This window comes from Apis laboriosa, unplaced genomic scaffold, assembly GCF_014066325.1.
Source record: "Apis laboriosa isolate Shangri-la unplaced genomic scaffold, ASM1406632v1 scaffold50_cov145, whole genome shotgun sequence".
Taxonomy (NCBI): Eukaryota; Metazoa; Arthropoda; class Insecta; order Hymenoptera; family Apidae; genus Apis; species Apis laboriosa.
This window is the reverse complement of record NW_025223540.1, coordinates 973,444-995,390: the sequence shown is the minus strand read 5'-3', so window position 1 is coordinate 995,390 and position 21,947 is coordinate 973,444.

The window sequence follows — 21,947 nt, the reverse complement described above, 5'->3', positions numbered from 1 at the left end:
TAGCAGGATTAACCGGAAAGAAAAAAAAAACTATCTATTGAGACAACCGTGAGACAAATCGTGACAAAAATCTCTGCTCGAAAGAAACTTTACGCTGAGAGTTTCCTTTATTTCAAAATCCTTTTCTTCTTAATACAAATTACATCGATACTTTCGTTGGAATAAAATATTTTACGCTTCGTTTTCAAAAATAATAATAAAGAAAAAGAGAAATATAAATTTTCAATATTTTCAATGCTGCATATACGAAAATTAAATTTAATAAATTGATAAATAAATTTTTTGAAACAAATTACACGTATTCTTAATCCAATCTAACCACTTTAATTAATTTAATTACATGTACATATATATATATTTGTACAATACCAAACGAATATATTTAACAAATAAATTTCTAAAAGCGGGTTGAAATTCAAATTTTCAGAAAAGAATCGCAAAGATTAACGATTACGCGTGGAGGAAGTGCATGGGGCGAGTGCAAGGGCTTCCGCCTTAATTGTAGTAAATTGTGCGGCGGGCGCCACCCGGAAGGTTTCCAGCGACGACGTGTTCTCGACGCGATCATTATTACGAGAGGCCACGTTTCCGGTTTCCTCGAAGAAAAGTCGACCCCACGATTTAGCACGTGCGTATCGTGGCGCACACGTGCACGCACGCGCGTGCATCTCTGCCCCGCACACGTGCGAAGTCGCGAGCAGTTTTAATTGGCGCGATCGTCGGCCGCCATTTTGGATTTTTCTGCCCCTCGCACGATTTCGATATTTTTCCATCGATTCCGTTCCGTTCGAAAGTGGTGCGAAAAAACCTAGGAGGATATTTCGTATTTTTTTCTTTCTTTTTTTTTTTTTTTCGATTTATTTGCTCGATGTTTATCGTAGGAATAGGTTTATCATACGATAAGATATTCGTATTGGGATACAGGCATGGCGTGTAGTATTCGAATCGTTTCCGCGAATTTATCGCGATGGCGAAATGTTGCAATTTGTAACCGTGTAGGCAACAAAGTTTCTCGCGCGCTAAGACAAACAATCATTCGCGGTGAATGTACGGGGGAATCGTGAGTTCGATTCGTGTTTGTTAACTTTAGCCTGCAATGCCTCAATCATATTCTTTGCCTCAAGATATTACAAGCCAACTTGTATTACGCGATGTTACATGGGAATCAAAGAATTGACACTTGTTAACGCCAATACTTGTTATTCTCGCCATGAAACCTTCCAACTTTCGATTTATATTTTTATTTTTGGAAATTAATTTTATTTTCTCTCATAATCTCTTGTATATATATTTTAATTTTATATAGTGACGTCTTTAACGATAATTGAACTCCTTTATTAAAATTAAATAAGTATATATATAATTAGTTTCATTTTAATAATAAAATGGATATCGATCGTTGGGAACAAATTTGAAGAAAGAAGGGAAAGAAAATCTTTAAATCTAATATTAATCATAAAATTCAAGAAAATATTTATATATTATATAACAATTTTCTACAAAACTTTCCAAGTGGAAAAAGATATACGTACTCTCGTATATTTCCCTCCTAAAGAAGAAATTCCCTTCGAATCTAACCAAACGCATTACGTTATATATAAACCGTATCCAAAACCTCGGCGTATTCGCGAAACGCAAATACTGCTAAGCCACTCGAAAAGCCCACTCTGAAATCTCCATTGTCCCCCTCCCTCTCCCCCAAAACCGCTTACTCTTTCGAACAGAGCGCCCCTCTTTTCGAAAACTCTACAATCCGACACTGCGCTAATTGAACGCCACTGGCGATCGCCGAATCGACGCGGAGGAGGGGAGGGGGGGAGAGGGGGGCAAAAAAAAAATCCTTCCTCCACGCGTCCATCGCGCGTGGTTCATACCCGAGTTTCACCCACTGGAGCCAGCCTCCATTTACCAATGGCAAATTAAACCTGCACACCCCACCCCCCTCCGGCGAAACCTAGATCTCTTTCACGCGGTGTGTCACAAATCGGCGGTGGAGCAGCACGGAACAGAAGCATCATCGACCGCGTACCATGGTCGAATCGCGTACGTGAATCGGTGCACGATATAGCGGCGCGCACAAGCGAACAATCTCGATGATCATCCGCCCCGTCTAACGCCCCGTTGTTTTAACGATCCTTTAGAGCCACCCGGTACACCGAGCTCCGCGCGGCGGTGGCGCACTTGACTGTAGCACGCACTCCACGCACGCAGGGGTCGTCCGAGGGTTGCATACGTTGCGGTATGGATTAGTTAGGCGGACACAATAATTTTGCCGCGGCACCCGCTGTTCATCTTCCCTCTCTCTCTCTCTCTCTCTCTCTTCTGCTCTCTATTCGTTGCACGGGGAGAGCCAAGGGTGTTCTCGCGAATCCCTTTATTCCTCGTATTCGTTTCTGACGCGCGATATACTCTCTCTCTCTCTGTCTATCTCTCTTCATTCTGGGTTCAACTGCGCGTCCTGTAATCTCGACGAGTATAAACGTCGGTGAAAACTCATCGTTGTCGTTATTGCTAACACCGTTGACGCTTCCCTTTTCTTTTTTTTTTTTTTTTTTTTGGTTTTCTTTTAGCTTTCTCGTCGACGGCGAGAAAGGATTCGGCTGGCGATGGAGATAGAGAGACAGAGGAGGAGGGGGGTGGGATCGGCCGAAAATAAAGCGCGGCAGCTGTGGACATTTGGTCATCATCATATACTTCGAGGCGAAACTTCCGCTTGATAATCTTCATCTGGTTTTTGGACGGTGTTCGGGACGGGTGAAAAGGAGAAAGGGAGAGGGGGAGGGAAGGAGAGGAGGGGGAGGAGGAGGATCGGGTTTTGGGGAGGTGGTTGGTCGACGGTAGTCGAGACACGAGAAAGAGAGGGGGAGAACCCCTGGCCACCCTTATTAAGATTCCAGCTGTGGAATTCTACCTGCGCCGAGCTCGCTACTGGTCTTAAGTAAATAAAACACGACCGAGAGTCGCCTCCGCAACGGCTACGCTCTCCCGCTCGACCAGCTCCTCTCCTTCGTGCTCCTCTCCCCTTGGACGTCACCGTCCAACTTCCTTCCAGCCACGATTCGATTCTCCCTTCTTTCCTCCCTCTCTCTCTCTCTCCCTCTTTTTATTCTCCTCTCGCCTCGACTCGCCTCGACTCGCCTCGACTCGCCTCGACTCGCCTCGACTCGCCTCGACTCGACTCGACTCGACTCGACTCGTCCACGTCTCGTTTTCTCGTCCATTATTACGGCTGCTTTGCCTACGTTTCGCTCCTCCTCCGCTCCTCTCCTCTCTCAGCCGCTTCTTCCAGCCGCCGATCTCCTCCCGCGTAAGCGCATCTCCGACCGATTCGGTGGCTGATCGGCCCTCAAGGACATACCAGGATTCCATAGGATCCCCGCGCCGCTATCTATCGAAGCGTTTTCGGGGGCGAGCCAGCAGCCCTTTGAACCGGAGACGCGGAGGAATTCTCTGTACCGAAGCTGAATATTAGAAGCCCCCAAGCCTCGATGGCATCCCTTTCCCGATGCTTTCCGCCCGATCCTGGACTCCGCTCGGGTGCGTGCCACCGGTTTTATCGACTTCCCTCTCTGTATTTCCTATACGGAAATGGAAATATTCGAATATGAGAACGGGGACCAGGGAATTGGAATTTCGATCGTGGATCAATCCTATAATAGGATAGTGAAAAGATAATTTTAATAGTTTGCTATTAGGTTCATTCCCCTTTTTCTTTTCCAAATTCGAGATTTTATTATATATTACAGTGAAGGTGACTCTCGATGCATCCTGATGATCGTCTTTCGAATTAAAATTTTAAATCTTTGGTACTATTTTTTGCACGTCCCTTAAAATGCTAAACTATTTTAATAGCTTCAATATTTTCTAAGCATGGAATGGAAAAAATAAGCGAATGATTCCCCTTTTTCTTTTCCAAATTCAAGATTTTATTACAGTGAAGGTGACTCTCGATGCATCTGGACGATCTTTCAAATTAAAATTTCCAGCTATAAATCTTTGGTATTATTTTTTGTCCTTTAAAATACAAGTCAAATCGTTTCAATAGCTTCAATAGCTTCATTTCTTAAGCACGGAATGGAAAAAATAAACGAATGATTCCCCTTTTTCTTTTCATTACAATGAAGATGACTCTCGATGCTGGTCGTCTTTCGAATTAAAATTTCCTAGCTATAAATCTATAAAACACCTGATTTCCTGACCATGAAATGGGAAAAGTAAGCCATATCGCTTCTTAAAAGAACAAAAGAACGCAAATAAATCGAATTCGATCAAAAGTTACGAGAAAGAAACGGAGCTCACTTGCACACCTAATATTTAAATTTTATCCCCAGTTATTACAATGTTAATTCAAAATCGATACACCTTTCCTCGTTATTCCCCTCGGAAAAACCTCGATCCTCCTCCCGAAGAACCGGTGGCTGCCGGCATCAATCCGAAACGCACATCATCCTAAACAAAATCCTCGCCTCGGCCGTCCGCTGAGGAGGAGAGAAGCGGCCGAAGTCCCGGGGCGCGTTCGCTGCACGTCTCTCCACGGTCGGGGGACCACCATCGGCCGCGATGACGATGACACAGAACCGCGGGGCTTGTTATTCGTCATGCTTACGTGTTACATGGCATAGTCGGTGGCGGCGGATGCCAGCATCTCTTCTGCCTCCATACTTCTTCCAGGCCGACGCTGTCCCACGGAACGTTTTTAATATTCCCCCGGGCGGTGTTTGCGCCGCTGTCATTCACAAGGATTCCCCGCCAGAACCCGGTGCACACCGACCCAAAACTCGCACACCGCCTCCTCCTCCTCCTACACACACACACACACACATATATAAATAGAGAGAGAGATTCTGGTGGTCTCGTTGAACGAAACGAGCTGGCAAATGTATAGATAGAGGACACGGCAAGGTGGAAAAAAAGGGGGAGGAGGGGGAGGATAGGCGCGAGCCACGGGAACAGACACGTCGCCGTCCCCGGCACAATGCACATCGGCCCGTGACGAGGCGGGCGCTGACGATGGAGAGGTTGTTGCTGATGCTGACGCCGGCCCTCCAGTGACGTCGAATGCTGGCTGATGTGCGTGAGAGGATCTCGGTGTGTCCCGGTTCCTCGCTCCAGGCTGCGTGATAACCATTGGCGCAACACGCGCGCGTGTCGTCGTCGTCGTCCTCCTTACACGAGTAGCGTTCTCTCTCTCTCTCTCTCTCTCTTCTTTTTCCCTCTCGTTTCTCGTCCAACTCTAGCGCACACCGGTTTCACGGATACCGATCCGCGATGTATCTCCTCTTCCGGTGTGTGTGTGTGTGTGTGTCTGTGTGTGTGTGCGCGCGCGCGCGTCGAGGAGAATCAGGCACACGGAGGACACACGAATACAGGCCGAGCAGATAAAGAGAAGACTTCCGGGCATAATCCGGAGCGTCGCGCGGCGAGGCGCTAGAACAAATCAAGCCGCTTCATTGTTCCTAGCCCCCGAGCTAGCTTTCCTTTTTTTTTTTTCTCCTCTTTCTTTCTTTTCTTTTTTTTTTTTTACGCTCTCCCTTTCTTTTTCTCTTTTCTTTTTTTTTTTTTTCTTTTTTTTTTCCCACCCCTCGTTCTCGCTTATTCCACGACGATTGGCGCGAACGGCGCGAGGAACGCTCTGTCAACCGTGAGAGAGGAGACGAGGAATTTCGCGCCCGCGCTCGGCCTCTTTTGGGATTGGTTGAGGTTGAATTGGTTTGGTCATCCGTTGTGATCTATACATGTACGTGTTGTTATTATTGAATGAATGAATGAAAAGTTGCGTAGGAATGATATGGTATGATGATCCTCGGAAAACATTTCTGGAGGTCTGGAGGATCGTTTTGATCTCGATAGAGAAATATTTATATTTTATTTTGTATCTCTCTGTTGTATTTGGAAATCCTGTCTTTAATTTTATTAGAGTAATTATTTCCAATTTTATTTTTATCGTGTTAAATAAATTGTAGTCGGCGTGATTGAAAATCATTGAAATTTCAAAATTCAAATTTGTGAGAATAAATGATGGAATAATATTACGTGTGTGTGTTACGATGGAGCCAGTCGCGCGACACTATCAGCCACTGTTCCTTTTACAGTCGTGTGCTCCGGTTGTTTCTGGAGAGCTGTAGTTGGCTGGACAAGCGGCTCATCAGGGACTGTTCGTCAGCGTCAATCGTCAACCTGTCAGTCCGCTCTCGCCGTTGTCGGTGCTGACAAGTCGGGGTTGACGGGGCAAAGCGACAGAATCGAGCGGAACTCGTAATGCTTGTCCTTTCCTAACGGCAGCTAATTGCCATTCTGTCTAGAATCCCACGACAACTCTCTGAAGATTTGCCCGTGGCGGAAGAGCGGCCCGTATAAGGCCGCCGTTCGACAACATTCCCTCTAATGCAAGCAAATGGACGGTGAAACGCGAGTATTTCTCCGATAATGCCACGCCTGCAACGTAACACGTGACGCCTATTTCGGGGTTTCGAGCATACGCGAGGCTCCGAGTTTGAGAATGTTCATTGACTGCGTTACCCCATACTTAGAGATATTCGTGCGAGTAAAATATATATGCTTCTTTTCTCTTTCTCTTCTTCTTTCTTTTCTCTTTATTCTTATATAAGTCGTTTTATCGAAAGCAATGATAATTCTGTTTTATTTTTTAGCAATTTTTTTAAATATTATTTTTTATTTTAAACTTCGAAATAATTAGATTTTAATGCTCGATTAACTCTATTGTAAAGAATACTTTCAATACTTTCAAGGAAGTTTCGTGGAAAATTGTGAAAAAAGAATACGAAAATTTAAAAATTCGCGCGTTTGAAGGGATTTCCGTTGAGAAATAGATTATTTTGCGCACAATTTCGTTATAATAAATCTTCGATGAAACTTAACCATCTTATGTGATGAAATTAAATAGAAATATTTAAATAATAATTTTTGAGATATTCGTGCGAGTAAAATATATGCTTCTTTTCTCTTTCTCGTTTTTTTTTATGTAAGTTTTCTCGTTTTATTTTTGTTTTTTGTTTTTTTTTTCTCGTTTTATTTTTATGTAAGTCGCTTTATCGAAAGCAATGATAATTCAGTTTTATTTTTTAGCAATTTTTTTAAATATAATTTTTTATTTTAAATTTCGAAATAATTAGATTTTAATGCTCGATTAATTCTATTGTAAAGAATACTTTCAAGAGGAAGTTTCGTGGAAAATTTTGAAAAAAAAAAATACGAAAAGTTCGCGCGTTTGAAGGAATTTCTATTGAGAAATAGATTATTTTGCGCACAATTTCGTTACAATAAATCTTCGATGAAACTTAACCATCTTACGTGATGAAATTAAATAGAAATATTTAAATAATAATTTTTGAGATATTCGTGCGAGTAAAATATATGCTTCTTTTCTTTTTCTCGTTTTTTTGCTTTATTTTTATGTAAGTCATTTTATCGAAAGCAATGATAATTCTGTTTTATTTTTTAGCAATTTTTTTAAATATTATTTTTTATTTTAAACTTCGAAATAATTAGATTTTAATGCTCGATTAATTCTATTGTAAAGAATACTTTCAAGGGGAAGTTTCGTGGAAAATTTTGAAAAAAAAAAAATACGAAAAGTTCGCGCGTTCGAAGGGATTTCCATTGAGAAATAGATTATTTTGCGCACAATTTCGTTACGATAAATCTTCGATGAAACTTAACCTTAATCTCACGATGTGATGAAATTAAAATATGAAATATTTAAATAATTTTTGGAGATTTTCAAGTGTAAAGAACAAAAAAATTCTAGATTATCGCATTTATTATACGGAAAATACATTCGCAGACGAATTGTAAGATCGCCCAACATCGATCAAAAATTTCCTTCGACCTAAGCTAAAAATTCTCCTTCAATGGTTGCTAAAGGAAACCCAAAACGATTTTATGGATCGTATCACGGGGCAGAGAGAGGGGAAGGGAGCCCGAAAAATGAAAAAACCAGCCAGTACCAGTCGGACATTTCGACTGGTAGAAAGCCAACTTTGCCTAACTGTCCCATAAAAAATGCGTAGGACGAAGGACTTTGGCAAACGGTGGGGGAGTGGCCACCGTGCTCGTTGGCGGGGGGCCACGAGGAGGGAGGGGGGATGGAGGGTACCGGTATGCATTGTGTGTTCCTGTGGCCAAGGAGGAACGAGAGAAACCCAAGAAGGGGTTCTAGGAACTGCGAGGTTACATTCAGACTCGTTTACCACGCCAAGGAAATCGCTCGCCATTTTTGTGCCGAGATCTTCGATCCTCGAGAAAAATATATATTTCGAATTCATCCATCGAGAGAGCCGAGAATTTTCCTCGACTGCCAATTTTTTTTTTTTTTTTTTTTTTATCTTTCTTATATATACGTTTCTCTGACCTCGTTCGAAATCGCGTTCTTTTCCACCCTCGGCGTGGAAGTCCTCGAGGAAGGAGGTAGGCTCCTCGTGATTAATAAGAGGGCCGACATAAGGCTCGAAGGAGGAGAGACAGCTGTAATCTTCAATCAACGATGACGGTAGACCGTGCAATTATGAATTAAGGATGAATCGCGACAAACAGAGAAAAGTAGTAGGGGAAAGGGGCGGGGCTCGAGGAGTATTCCTATCCTGCGAGGGGTTCTTTTTTTCTCTCTCTCCCCCTCGTCCTTCTCTCTCTCTCTATACGACGAATATCGCGTTTGTACGAAGCGTTATTACACGCGTGTGTGGAAGACTTTTTTATTGTTCGGTTGTACGTGTATGGGTGAACGTGCACCCTCGATCGTGATGGAGCAGCGAGGAGACTGATTGGGCATCACCTTGCGTGGCTTCAATCCGCTATCTCCTTCTCTCCTCCTCTCTCTTTCCCTCGCCTCTGCTCTGCTCTGCTCCCTATAATAAATCTCCGGAAATTTCTCATCTCTTTGCTCCGTAGACCGGCTCTTTCTCTCTGCCTCGTGACACCGGCTGGCTATTATCCGCCACGGTGAAAGGGAAACGAAAAAAAAAAAAAAAAAAGAAAAAAAGAAAATAGGAGAAAAAAAAAATTGCGAGGCCAGGGGATGAATTTTAAATAAATCTTTCTAATCTGCATCGCATATTTTTCCCGGGCTCCTTTTAATGGGATAATAACCATAACGTGGGAGGAGAGATAGAGAGATTACGTTGAACACTTTGAGGGATGGAATGATACCTACCACCGCGTGTGCCGCGAGGTGAGAGCAATTATTCTAGGGGAAAAGCTTCTTTTTTTTTTTTTCTTTTCCTTCAAACTTCATCCTTTCTCGATCGCTTCATCCCCCGCCCAAGAGAAAAGTGCAAAGGACGTCAATTCTTTTTTACGCCATCGATGTACGCCGTCTCCCGATTCTTCCGTATATAATATACATCCGAATATTCAATATTCTTTTTTCGAAAAACGTTGAACAATCCTTCATGTTCCAACGACCCCCCTCCGTGTCGCTTTTCCACCTCATTTACCTTTGATCGGGAGGCAGCGAGAGCGAGATCGAACGAGTATCGAAAGAGTATACACACACATACTATACACACACAAATACACACACATATATATATACACGCGAGAATATATCGAAAGAATAAACGGAAGGGAGAGAAGGGAGAAAAGAGGACGAGGAGGGGGAGGGAAAGAAAGAGGGGCAGGAATAGAGGCGGTATGCAGCCCCGGTATTTCGGCAAACTACTACCGCCGACAGCGCACCCAGTTTGAAAATCAATGCCGCCCTCCGCCTCGAGACCGGCGATATGGTGTAACGAGCGTACACACGGAGGCGATCCCGTGGAATGGAATAGCGTAGGAAAAGAAAGCGTGTGGCATGGCGGAGGAGGGAGGAGGGGGGGGGAATGAAGAGCGGGTGAAGGAGAAAGGGTGAAAGAGGGGAGAAAGGGGGTGATTGTGTGCGTCGCGTACAGGTACACGTGGTATACGCATACGTGCACATCGGTGCTCGAACGAGAACGTGCGCCATAGAGAATGGGTTGGGGAGGCTGTGGAGGTCAGGAGAGGCGAAGGAAGGAAGGAAGGAAGGAAGGAAGGAAGGAAGGAAAGGGGGGTAGGGTAGGTCGTTGAACATAAAAGTGGGCGCACGGACCCGAGTCACGTGTAGAGCGAGCGCATTGAGACGGATCGACAGGAAAACCGTGTTAGCCCGGCAGCTATATAACAGAAACAGAATTGGCTGCTGTTGCTCGCGCCAACACAAGTGGCGGCAGCCAGCCTCCAACGGCACAGAGATGCGCGAACCTAGGCTAAGCTGACTGACTGGTTGGTTGACTGACTGTCTTGCTTGCTTTCTTGCTTGCTTGCCTGCTTGCTTGCTTGTCGGTTAACTACTCTTCTCTTTCTCCTTATGCGTATATATGTGTATATATATATATATATATATATATATGTCTCTCTCTCTCTCTCTTTTCACCTTCTCTTCTTTCCTTCCTTCTCCATATGCATCCTCCTCTTCCTCCCTTCGATGGTAGATGCGTAGCCGCATCTCTCTCTCTCTCTCTCGCTCTTTCCCTCGCGAGAGACTCACGAGTCCCCCTCCGGGTTGCGCCACCAGTAATTGCTTCCTTTGAGTAGCTCCGGAGGTGTAATTTAGTCCCCGACCAACAACCTTAACTAATTAACACACCGAGTAGCGAGCGAGTAAGTGAGCGAACGAGTGACGGAGAGAAGCCGCGACGGGTTGACTGACGGACTGGCTGGTTGACTGGCTGCCTGACTGATTCCTTCTTCTTCTTCTTCTTCTTCTTCTTTTCTCAGCCTCTTCCCTTTTTCGTCCTCCGTTGCTTCGTTTCGCCTCCTCTTTTCTCGTCTTCCCGACACTGGACGAGAGAAGTAAGTAAGTAAGTAAGTAAGTAAGTACACACACGGTTTCTCGAAGCGTCGTGAGGCGTGTTCGCCTTCGCCTTCGCTACTCACCACCTTTTCCACGAGTGTGCTCGCGTGTCGCTTAAGCTACTCTCGCAAGGCTAATCAGTCGGCTTTCCGATCGAACGAGCCGCGCCACGTTGTTCACGGCCCGCACGATAATTACGGGTGTTGCCACACACACACGTACTTCCATTCTAGGTGTGCGTCTTTTCATCGAAGACTCCTTTCGGAACGAGCGTGCTCGAAAGAAGAAGAGGGGGAAGAAAGGGAGCTCTTCTCTCGATTTTTTTTTTTTTCGATGCTGTTGATCAGTATTCCTCCAGTACTTTCAAAATTAATTGTCCTCTGCTTTACTCGAATGTGTTACAAGATCCGAAGTACAATTTTGTTCGACGATAATTTTGATAAATTTCTTCACGATGTAGAGTGTAAGGAGGAAAGAAATATCCCAGAAGAAAAAAATAAAACGCTCGAATTCATCACTGTCCTTCCTTCCTCACACTCCAATAACAGGTAACACCGATCCCCCTGCCCTCCCTCGAATTCATAACCCCTTAACGATCCCCGTGGCGCACCTGTCGCCCCTAGTGTGGCCAAAATCTCTTCCTCCTCTCCAGAATTCAACCAATCGGCGGGGAACGGAGTGGCGCAAGGCCCAAAGCATTCGTGCAGGTCGATTAACCGTTCCGTAGTTCGATACGGTAAAGAGGAAGAAGGGAAGGCGTGAGGAACCTCTCCGGTGGTGCAACGATGCTCGTATTTAACACCTGATTAAAGTCGAAAGAGGGGGAGGGGTGGTAGTAGCAGCAGCGTTGGCGTGACCAAAGCGATTGCTTCGAGATGAGCACCCTCCCCACCTCTCTTCCTCCTCCTCCTCCTCCTCCTCCTCGGTTCTCTCCTCTTCAGGAGAGGACATAAGAGAAGGTGGTGTGGTCAAGTCGGTTCCAGTCCATCTATCTATAGTCCATCCTCGTGCACATACAGTTCCGCGCGCTCGTTTGTACGCGAGCAACTCGGGTGGTGGGGGAAGAGCGGCCGAGCGAGTGGTGGGGGAAGGAGTAGGCCCCTCGAGCGACAGCGTAATCACCCGAACGGACTACCACCACGGCGCCGCGGCGAGGCTGCGCGCGCAGTGGCGTAGGCCAACTCGGTCCGTCACCCGTGTGTCACCCGAAAAATTGCTCACCCGTCAACCACGTACGGGACGATTTACGAGCCGGGGCCCGTGGCTTTTCGTGTGGAGATACACACACACGACGCGCGCGTGATTCAAATGCAAATTTCGAGCGTCGATCGAGACCGAGGGGATACGCTACGTCGGCGCCACGTGGATCGTGTTTCGTGACCGACGCCTCGTGCAAGAGTTATATCCTCCCTCTCCTCCTCCTCCTCCTCCCCTTCTCCTTCTTCTCCTCGTTTCTCTCGGATCTGTTGCGCCTGCGCTCCTCCCTTTTTCTCGCTGGCGTGGGTGAAAGGTCCTTTTTTCGGACCTCGGGTTATACGAGAGAGTGCCACGAGAGTTGAATTCCCGATCGTCGGTCGTGAAGACGGAAGAACGATTTGGGGATTTTTTTCAAGTTTCTCTTTCTTTCCTGACCGGTGAGAGGAGGGGATTATGCGTGGACACGTATTTGTCGATAGTAAAACACGATATTACGGTTTGGTTACAACGCCAGCCAAGAATGAATACAGAAGAGAAGAAGTAATACGGTGTGTATTACATGTGTATTATGTACTCGGCTATATCTTGGCTAGGCTGCCGAAATAGATAAATGGATACGGTTGTTTCTTCTACACGACGATGATTGTTCAAAGAAATCGAAGATTACTCTTCTCTCTGAATTTTTACCAATCTTGAACGAGATACGAAAAGAATTTTAATTCTATTCCTGTATCGTCCAAAGTGTGCTTCCCTTGAAGAAGTCGCGTCGTTAACGAAGACGAATCTTGGGGGCGTGCTCGCGCGTGAAAAAATTACCGGGTGAAAGCAGAAACGGATTTCCTCCTGCGTTTGACGAGGCGCGGAAGGACACGCAGGTCCTCCTCTCTCTTCCTCTCTCTCTCTCTCTCTCCTTGTGTTTCACGTTCTCGCGACGCTTTTCTCGCGAAATCCCAGGAAATTAACGAGGGAATATTTCAAAGTTTTCAAAGGATCGACGGGAGAGGGGGGCGCGCCTCGCTGCAGGAGAGCAAAAGAAACTCGGTGGTGGAGGGAGGGGGCGTTGGAAAAAAGAGATTCGAGCGGTTTGCCACTTTATTTCGCGGATACCCTTCCTCTTTCTTCTTCTTCCTTCATCTTCCTTTCTTTCTTTCCTTCTCTATCATGAATTTCGTCGTCGATGTCATTAACGGCCGCGGGTTAAGAGAAGATTCTGCGGGGGACCGCGTCATCGTAATCGTTGTAAAGCTCGCTCCTCGACGCGGTTCCACGTGATGATGATGGGACAGATGATATTCGCAGCGTGTTTCGTTTCATTCAAATTGATCTTCTTTTTGGATTTTTTTTTATTTTATACAATAATTATTGGAAAACTAATATTTCGTTCTATTGAAGTACATATATAGAAGTTGATGGATTTAACGCTTTACTAAGTTTCTGTTCGTTTATAGAGAAGACTGGTTGTGATTCTTTTGCTAGAAATTCTACTATTTTTATCTATTTTCTTATATTTTTATAAATAGCAGTAGATAATTATTGTCATTAAAATTATTTCTTAGAAACAATTAAATCGATCCAGACAAAATACTCAAATTCAAACTAGTAAAAATGAAATGAATATCACCTTTCGAAAATAAAATAAAACTATTCGTATTAAAAATTAAAATATCCCAAATAAATTTCAACGTTCATCATACAACGATTATACTCTTTCATAAGTACTTTTTATCGTCCGATCAACTTTAAGAATGAATCGAAAAATAATATATGCCACGTATATATAATCGAATCCCCACAAAATTAAAATTCAAATCGATCGAATCAGCACAACTCTGAACTCTCCATCCTTCACCTTCCACACCGCATCACGGCGATCCCTCCTCCCCATAACTCTTCCCCAAACGAACCACCACCGCCGCCATCATCCGCCGGTATCTTCGCCATCAGCACACCGATGATTTACGATGCATATCGCGCGGCAACGAGGAAGCGGTTTAAAGCAGTCCCTCGTGATCTCGCCGGCATTGTTTCCCCCGTGATCCACGATCGATTACGAGGAGGATGCACGAGGAGGTAGGCCTTGTCCAGGGACAATAACACCGAGGGGGACGTAGTGGACGTAGGAGGGGAGGATGCAACGATCCTCCTTCCACGTTTCGAAGATTTTCAAGGAACCTCCTCTCCTCTCTCTCTCTCTCTCTCTCTCTCTCTCTCTCACTCACTCTCTCTCACTCTCACTCTCTCTCTGTCTCTCCAGGAGGATCATCGTCGCGTCCACATCGCGTGGGATCTCGTAGATCATCGCGACGTGTCACTCTTAAATACCTCTCGTTTGTCTTCTCGTTCGCTTCTTTGGGCTGGCTTCGTTGCGCGCTTTGACCTTCACCCTTCGTTATTAAGGATCGATGGCGCGCTCGTTGAAGACTCGTTCGGTCGAGTGCGAGATATGCACTATTGGTATCAATTGGATCAATCTAATTCGGTGATATTTCGTGGGGCAAAGACATCTTTGTCCGACTTCTTTTCGAGGGTAAGGTAAGAAATAAAGAGGAATATTAATTCGCGCGGATTTGAAAAATATTTAGACGAGATTCGAAGAAGCGATCTAAGAAAGAAAGTTCGTCGGGATAAGTTTTAAATCGATGGTTGACAGACTCGTTCCCAAACCGCGACAGATGTTGCTCGAAAAGATTGCAATGGGGGTAAGGTAATGGGATCCATGCATTCGGCTAGAAACCGAACGCTCGTTTTCTGTCCGCTTCTCGATCCGGCTTTGTTCCCCGCTTTGCGAATCCATAGATCTCTCTATGGTATTAACTCGAAGACCGTTCCATTGTTTTCCCCGAAACTTGGCGAGAAAAGTCGGAACGAAGGAAAATCTCCATATGCCATGTAAAATTATAAAATCAACAAAAAATCAACAAATCACCTGTACTGTAAGTAAATATTAAATAAATAATATTCTCCAATAAAATAAGAGAGGAAAAAAGAAAGAAGGAAAGATGACTCGATATACATTTTCAATATCATCAGATATCTACGATATATCCCAACGAGTTATATTCCTCCACGATACGGACGACGAGTCAGCAACACGGTTAAAATTTCTCCATCGAGGTGCCAATCATCGATTATCAGGAATTACAGTGTCGGAGAAAGATGGTCGTAATTAATATTTTATCTCTTTCTTTTTCCTTTTTTTTCTTTTTATTTCCACCTCCTGTCGGCCGCCTGTCAAGGTCCCTCGACGTGTACGCCATTGATGGGGGCCCCGGTATATACGCTCTCCTCCCCTGACCCCTTGTTCGCCGCATTAACAGGCATGACTTGAAAAATGTGGTTCCTAACACCGTCTCGACCCGTCCGTCCGTCTCGGTGAAACGACCGACGAGATCGTATTATTAATGCCTCGTCTTCTTGCCTCGTTTTCGCTGATAGCCGCCGCATGGCGTGAGAGAGAGAGAAAGAGAGAGAGAAAGAGAAAAAAAAGATGGCGCTTGGGGGCGTCGCGGATGATAGGAACAAATTGCGAAATCCAAAATTGGCTGGATTAGATCGTGGAGAAGATCGTGGCGCGAGATAATTTCGAGAGACGAATTGACGGATTTGGAAAAGAAAGAAGGTGGAGAGAGTTATCGCCACGTTTGAGAAATCTATCGATAAACGAATCTTCTTACTTTAAAATTCCCTATAAATTCCCTATATGTCCATTGGATAAACAATTTGGAAGTCTACGAGATTCGATATTTATATAAAAAAATCGTAAAAAATAATGATAATCGATAAAATTTCCTGCAAATTCTCTATTGGATAGATAATTTGGAAATTTTTATAAATATAACTAAAGAAATTCTACGAGATNTCCCTATATGTCCATTGGATAAACAATTTGGAAGTCTACGAGATTCGATATTTATATAAAAAAATCGTAAAAAATAATGATAATAATCGATAAAAAATAAAATAATAATCGATAAAATTCCCTACAAATTCCCTATTGGATAAATAATTTGGAAATCTTGCAGAAGTTTAGAAGCATAACTAAAGAAATTCTACGAGATTCGATATTTATATACATATATACAAAAATCGTAAAAAATAATGATAATGATCGATAAAATTCCTTACGAATTCCCTATTGGATAAATAATTTGGACATTTTTATAAATATAACTAAAGAAATTCTACGAGATTCGATATACGTATATATAAAAATCGTAGAAAATAATGATAATGATCGATAAAATTCCCTACAAATTCCCTATTGGATAAATAATTTGGAAATCTTGCAGAACTTTAGAAATATAACTAAAGAATTTCTACGAGATTCGATATACATTTATATACGCATATATAAAAATCGTAGAAAATAATGATCGATGAACGAATCTTCTTGCTTTAAAATTCCCTATAAATTCCCTATATGTCCATTGGATAATTAAATAATTAAATTAAAAATATAATTATTATATATTTATATTTTTATATATTTATATATATATATATTATATAATTAAATAATAATTAAAAATAATAATTAAATAATTTTAGAAATATAACTAAAGAATTTCTACGAGATTCGATGTACATTTACATACGAATACATAAAAATCGTGAAAAAAATATAACGAGAACGATCTCTAGACAGAATATTTTACGTAAATACGATGATTACGATGGTTTGGATTCTGGGACGAGTTTCCCGGCGAGTTTAATAATTCGAAGAGTGTATATCGGTGAAACGACGATGCTCCTGCTTTACCGGAGCTTTTTACAGAAGCCTCTTTGCTTGATGGAGCATCCAGGTTCGAAGTTGGCCTTCTTTGACGAAAGTTTCCCTTAGCCTTGAACTTGCACGCTTAAACACCGATCCTTAACTTCCGGCCGAAGTTCCGACAGCCTTGAACCGCCAGTTTTAGCACGCCCTTCTCGCCTTCTCTTTATCCTCATCGTCTTCGTATCTTGACCTCCGATAAACTGTTGAACGGAACTGATGAACAACCGCTCCGCTTTGTTTTCTTTCCACCCGCGCGCAACCAAACTAGCGACGATAAATAAAAACTTAGTATAACAATCGTACAACATCACGCTCCACACTTCTCTTAATATTTCAAATATATATTTTTCTATAAACGATACATCTCTCTCTCTCTCTCTCTCTCTCTCTCTCTCTCTCTCTCTCCAGAAATCACAAATTTAAACATCGAGTTTAAGAATAAATAATCGATCTTACGTCTACCTCGATGACGCCAAAGCCCGGTTCCTCCCGATCCCAACCCCCATTGAGGTAGTCCCGTAACTGCGCGGCACACTTCGAGGGAAAGCATTGTTCCCTGACCTGCCCTTGCCCTCGAGCCGGTTGCGCGGCTTGTGTGCTTCGTGAATTTCTTATCGCGCCCCCCATTGTCCCCAGTCCTGCGAGAGTCTTCCGTTTACGTATCCGTAGACAAGAGATAGACAGATAGACAGACAGAGAGAGAGAGAGAGAAGAGGAAGAAATCCTCGATCCTCGAACGATTCTCCTCGGCTCGGACAATTTGGCCGGGTTCGAGGGGGCGGAGCGCAGGTCGAAAGAAAGAGGAAAGAAGATCTCCTCTCCTCTCTCCCCATTTATTATGGAACGATCGTTCCCCGGCGGGGAGGGGTGGGGGAGGAGGGCACACGACTTTTCAACGCCGAGGAAAATTCCCCTTGATCGGTCGCCCTGAATAATGGATGCCGATCGAAGCGAACCCGTGCATTCTCTTCCGTTGCCCCTTTAAACATTCAAGCTCCTTATCTCTCTCCCTCTCCCTCCCCCTCCCTCCCTCCCTCCCATTGTATCGGGGGACGGAAGATTTTTAAATCTTCGCCAGAAGAACGAAACACGCGCCGGGCGCCGCGTTTTCTAGGCCTCGCAAATCGCTCGAAGCGCTCGCTTTAGACTCGGGAGGATTTCTCGCGGACCACCACGGCCCGCCACCACGGCGCACAACCTTCGCCCCCGTGAATTATTCAGCGGGCAATTTGGATCTCGCTGAAGGAGAGAGCCCCTCTATAGGCGACACCANCCCCCCCCCCCCCCCCCTCCTCTCTCTCCAGCTCTTGGGAGAGTTGAGTTTTCAGTTGAGCCGGTTCCCCGCTCCGCTTCCGGCGGGCTTGCTGTAAATAAAGATGACAATTGGCGCATAGAGGAAGCGGGTTTAAACCCGGGGCTCGGTATCGTGTGTGTGTATATATATGTGTGTGTGTGTAGCGCGTTGGGGAAATTTGTTTGCGCACGTGGGCGGGCGGTAGAAGGGGAGGGGGAGAGAGGAGCGTGGAGAGAAGTGGGTTGGTGGCGAGTTGGCTCGGTATTCGGGGTATGTCTTCTTTTTTTTCCTTTTTTTCTTTTTTTCGCTCGTCGTGGAAAAGTGTGATACGGCGAAAATAGGAAACGGGTCATGGAGTAACGTTTTAATTATTTAGGAATCTGTCCTTGGTGAGAAGATGCTTTCGAAAAATGCTTCACGATTTCGAGAGAAAAGTTCCGCAAGTTTTTATCAATCTCTTCCCGCCCCGTTCTCTTCACTCTCTCTCTCCCTCTAGGGGAGATACGAGGGCGTTCCGATTTGTACACAATCGTTCACAACGGGATCGAGTTACCATTGTTTATGACACGTGATAATGTTGTACAGTTGAAATTATCACGAGGTATTAAAATATGTATCGCGCGTATATGATTGATTTTTATCATGAGAATGGTTAATTAGTAAAGTATAATCAGTGATTAAATAATAATCTTTCCGTTTATCAAAATTATTATGTAGGAACGAGAATGTGAATATTAAAAGAATTTTTTTTTAAACGGCAGCTTTGTCGTATAATAACACGTATCACTTACGTAAATTTTAGAAAAAGTTTCATTGGAAGGTGGAATTTCTTTTTTTTTGAAACGTTACAAACAAATACAATGTTATAATAATGAATAGCACGTGAAAAAGATTCACTTCATAAAGTACGCGTTTTCCGCGATTTAATAAATCTACCCTTTATATCGTGAAAGAAATAATTCAAATATTTCCTTTTTCTGTAACGTTACAGAGGGAGGAATTATAGGGGAAAGAAATTTTAAGCGAGTTCATTCATCAAACCAGACGAACACACAATACGTTTTTAGAAGAAATTTAAAAAAAAAGAAAACGAATCCTAAGAAATCTATCTAGAAGAGTGATCCCAAAACGAGGCTAACTAACTCAATATTTCTCAACTGTCCCTCCTTCACACGCGCTCAAATCCCGGCGAAGCAACGGTGATTGATTGTGGGTGGTGGATTACCCGGAGGGAATCCACGCCGCAGGTGGAGAATAGCTTCCATCGCCTTTTATTCCATGCGTGTGTATGCGTGTGGAATCACGTTTGCCTCCTCCGTTGCGCGTGTGCGTATACGACGACTCGTGTTGTTTCGTCGAGGTTGGTACGTGCAACACATCCTCGATGCGGCCAGTGTAATCCGGGCCAGGAACATTAATGTTGCATCGAGCGCAGGGAGGAACGACTTTGTGCCGTGGACAACGCGACGGCTAAACAGCCATTATCCTTGGCCCAATCTCTCCCCTCGTCGAATCTGCGCGCCTCCCTAAAACCTGACCACGCCACCCCTTGGTGGCGGCGATGCCTCACGCGCGTGATTTCTTTGATTTCCTCCCTGTCCAGCTCCTCGTTTAACAGGTTTGTCGGGATTTTTTCTCGTACTTCTTTCGAGGGAAGGAGGAATGGAATGGCGATGGGTGGCGAGAATTTTTAATAAGGGAATTTAAAAAGATATCTTGGTAACAAGAGGAGAGGAGAGGAAATGATAAAAAAAGAAAATTGGAGAGAAAAGCGAGAGGTAGATTGTAATCCCAAGTAACACATCATCGTTAACAGGGATTCTTAACGAAGTTTACATCCACGCCCAAAATTTCGAGGCGAAAATTACACCGATTACTCTGCACGATAAACCGTGACAGAGTATTTTTACTTTTTTCCCTTCCATTTCTTTTTTCTATCAAGCCTAACCGAGAGCAACCGACGATCAGGTAGCAGCTTCTTCAATTACACGCTTCTGACGCGACGAGCAATTACCAGTTTTGCCGGAGCCGGCGTGCCTCGAACAGTTTAACATGAAAGATCACTAAATTGCCGCTCATGAGAATCTTGAATCGCTAATTAATCGAATCCTCTCGCTCAATTATCACCATTTCCCTCTCCTTTTCTCTCTTCGTTTCTCTCTCTCTCGAGAGAGAGAAAAAAAAATAGGCCTAGTTAGTCTATTTTAATGAAAGAAAGTTTGAGAAAATTTCGAAGGGATATTTTCGATATTTTTGGCAAAATAATCCAAAAACGAGAGAAAAAACATGCGATTAAAAAATGAACAAAGAAGAAGTACAAATATAGTAAAAATTATTATCAAATACCGTCGTTGTTGAGAATTTTATTAAAATATCGAAAAGTGCCAATTTTTTTTCCCTCCATTGCGAAAAAAAAAATAGGCATTAGCTCATTTTAATGAAAGAAAGTTTGAGAAAATTTCGAAGGGATATTTTCGATTTTTGGCAAAATAATTCAAAAACGAGAGAAAAAACATGCGATTAAAAAATGAACAAAGAAGAAGTACAAATATAATAAAAATTATTATCAAATACCGTCGTTGTTGGTAATTTTACTAAAATATCGAAAAGTGCCAATTTTTTTTCCCTCCATTGCGAAAAAAAATAGGTATTAGCTCATTTTAATGAAAGAAAGTTTGAGAAAATTTCGAAGGGATATTTTCGATGTTTTTAGCAAAATAATCCAAAAACGAGAGAAAAAGAAAAAAGATGCGATTAAAAAAGAACAAAGAAGAAGTACAAATATAGTAAAAATTATTATCAAATACCGTCGTTGTTGGTAATTTTACTAAAATATCGAAAAGTGCCAATTTTTTTCCCTCCATTGCGAAAAAAAATAGGCATTAGCTCATTTTAATGAAAGAAAATTCGAGAAAATTTCGAAGGGATATTTTCGATATTTTTGGCAAAATAATCCAAAAACGAGAGAAAAAACATGCGATTAAAAAAGAACAAAGAAGAAGTACAAATATAGTAAAAATTATTATCAAATACCGTCGTTGTTGGTAAAATATCGAAAAGTGCCAATTTTTTTTCCCTCCATTGCGTCTCGATCTTTTCTAGGATTAATCGCGACCTAACGCGGCTCATTGATAATTAAATAACGCGCGCGCGCGTTTGACAATAATTATGTAACTTGAAAATTGAATGCGACCGCGAGCCTGTGGCCGCGAGTTTTGTTAATGCCGCGTTACAAAGTAACCGGCCGTAAAATTATTCCGGGACGCCTGCCGCCTCCTCCTCCCCCTCCCCCCCCCCCCTGTTTGAAATTCGACCGCGAAATTAATCGTCGAAAACGATGATTTTTCGTCGATCGTGAACGCGCAATGATTTTGGAAATTAAATTTTTATTCTTATTCAAGAAGAAATGTGATTTTTTTTTTTTTTGTTCAATTGTATCATGGACAAAGTTTATTTCTTTCTCGTATTTTAATGGTTTATCATTGCTCGTAAAAAGTGGAGAGGAAGCATCCCGCGCGTCGTGTCGTATCGTGATGCATTACGGATACGGGCGAAATTTATTGCGAATAAGCATAATGTATGTGTTTTAATATGTTTCTTGGTTGTAAATGTAAATGGATTAGGCGATAGGAAAGGAACAGGTGTTTCTTTCTTTCGTATCATTAGAGTGAGAGGATATTGTAATGATAGAGTAGTTGAACGTGTATAAATGAGCGTGTGTAGATTTAATTTCAACGTAAAAAAAAAGTATCTATTATCATATATATATATATACTGTCTACTTTGTTATTTTTTTTAATTAAAATGTTTCGTTTAGTTTATTTTTTTTTTTTTACTATGTATAATATTATATA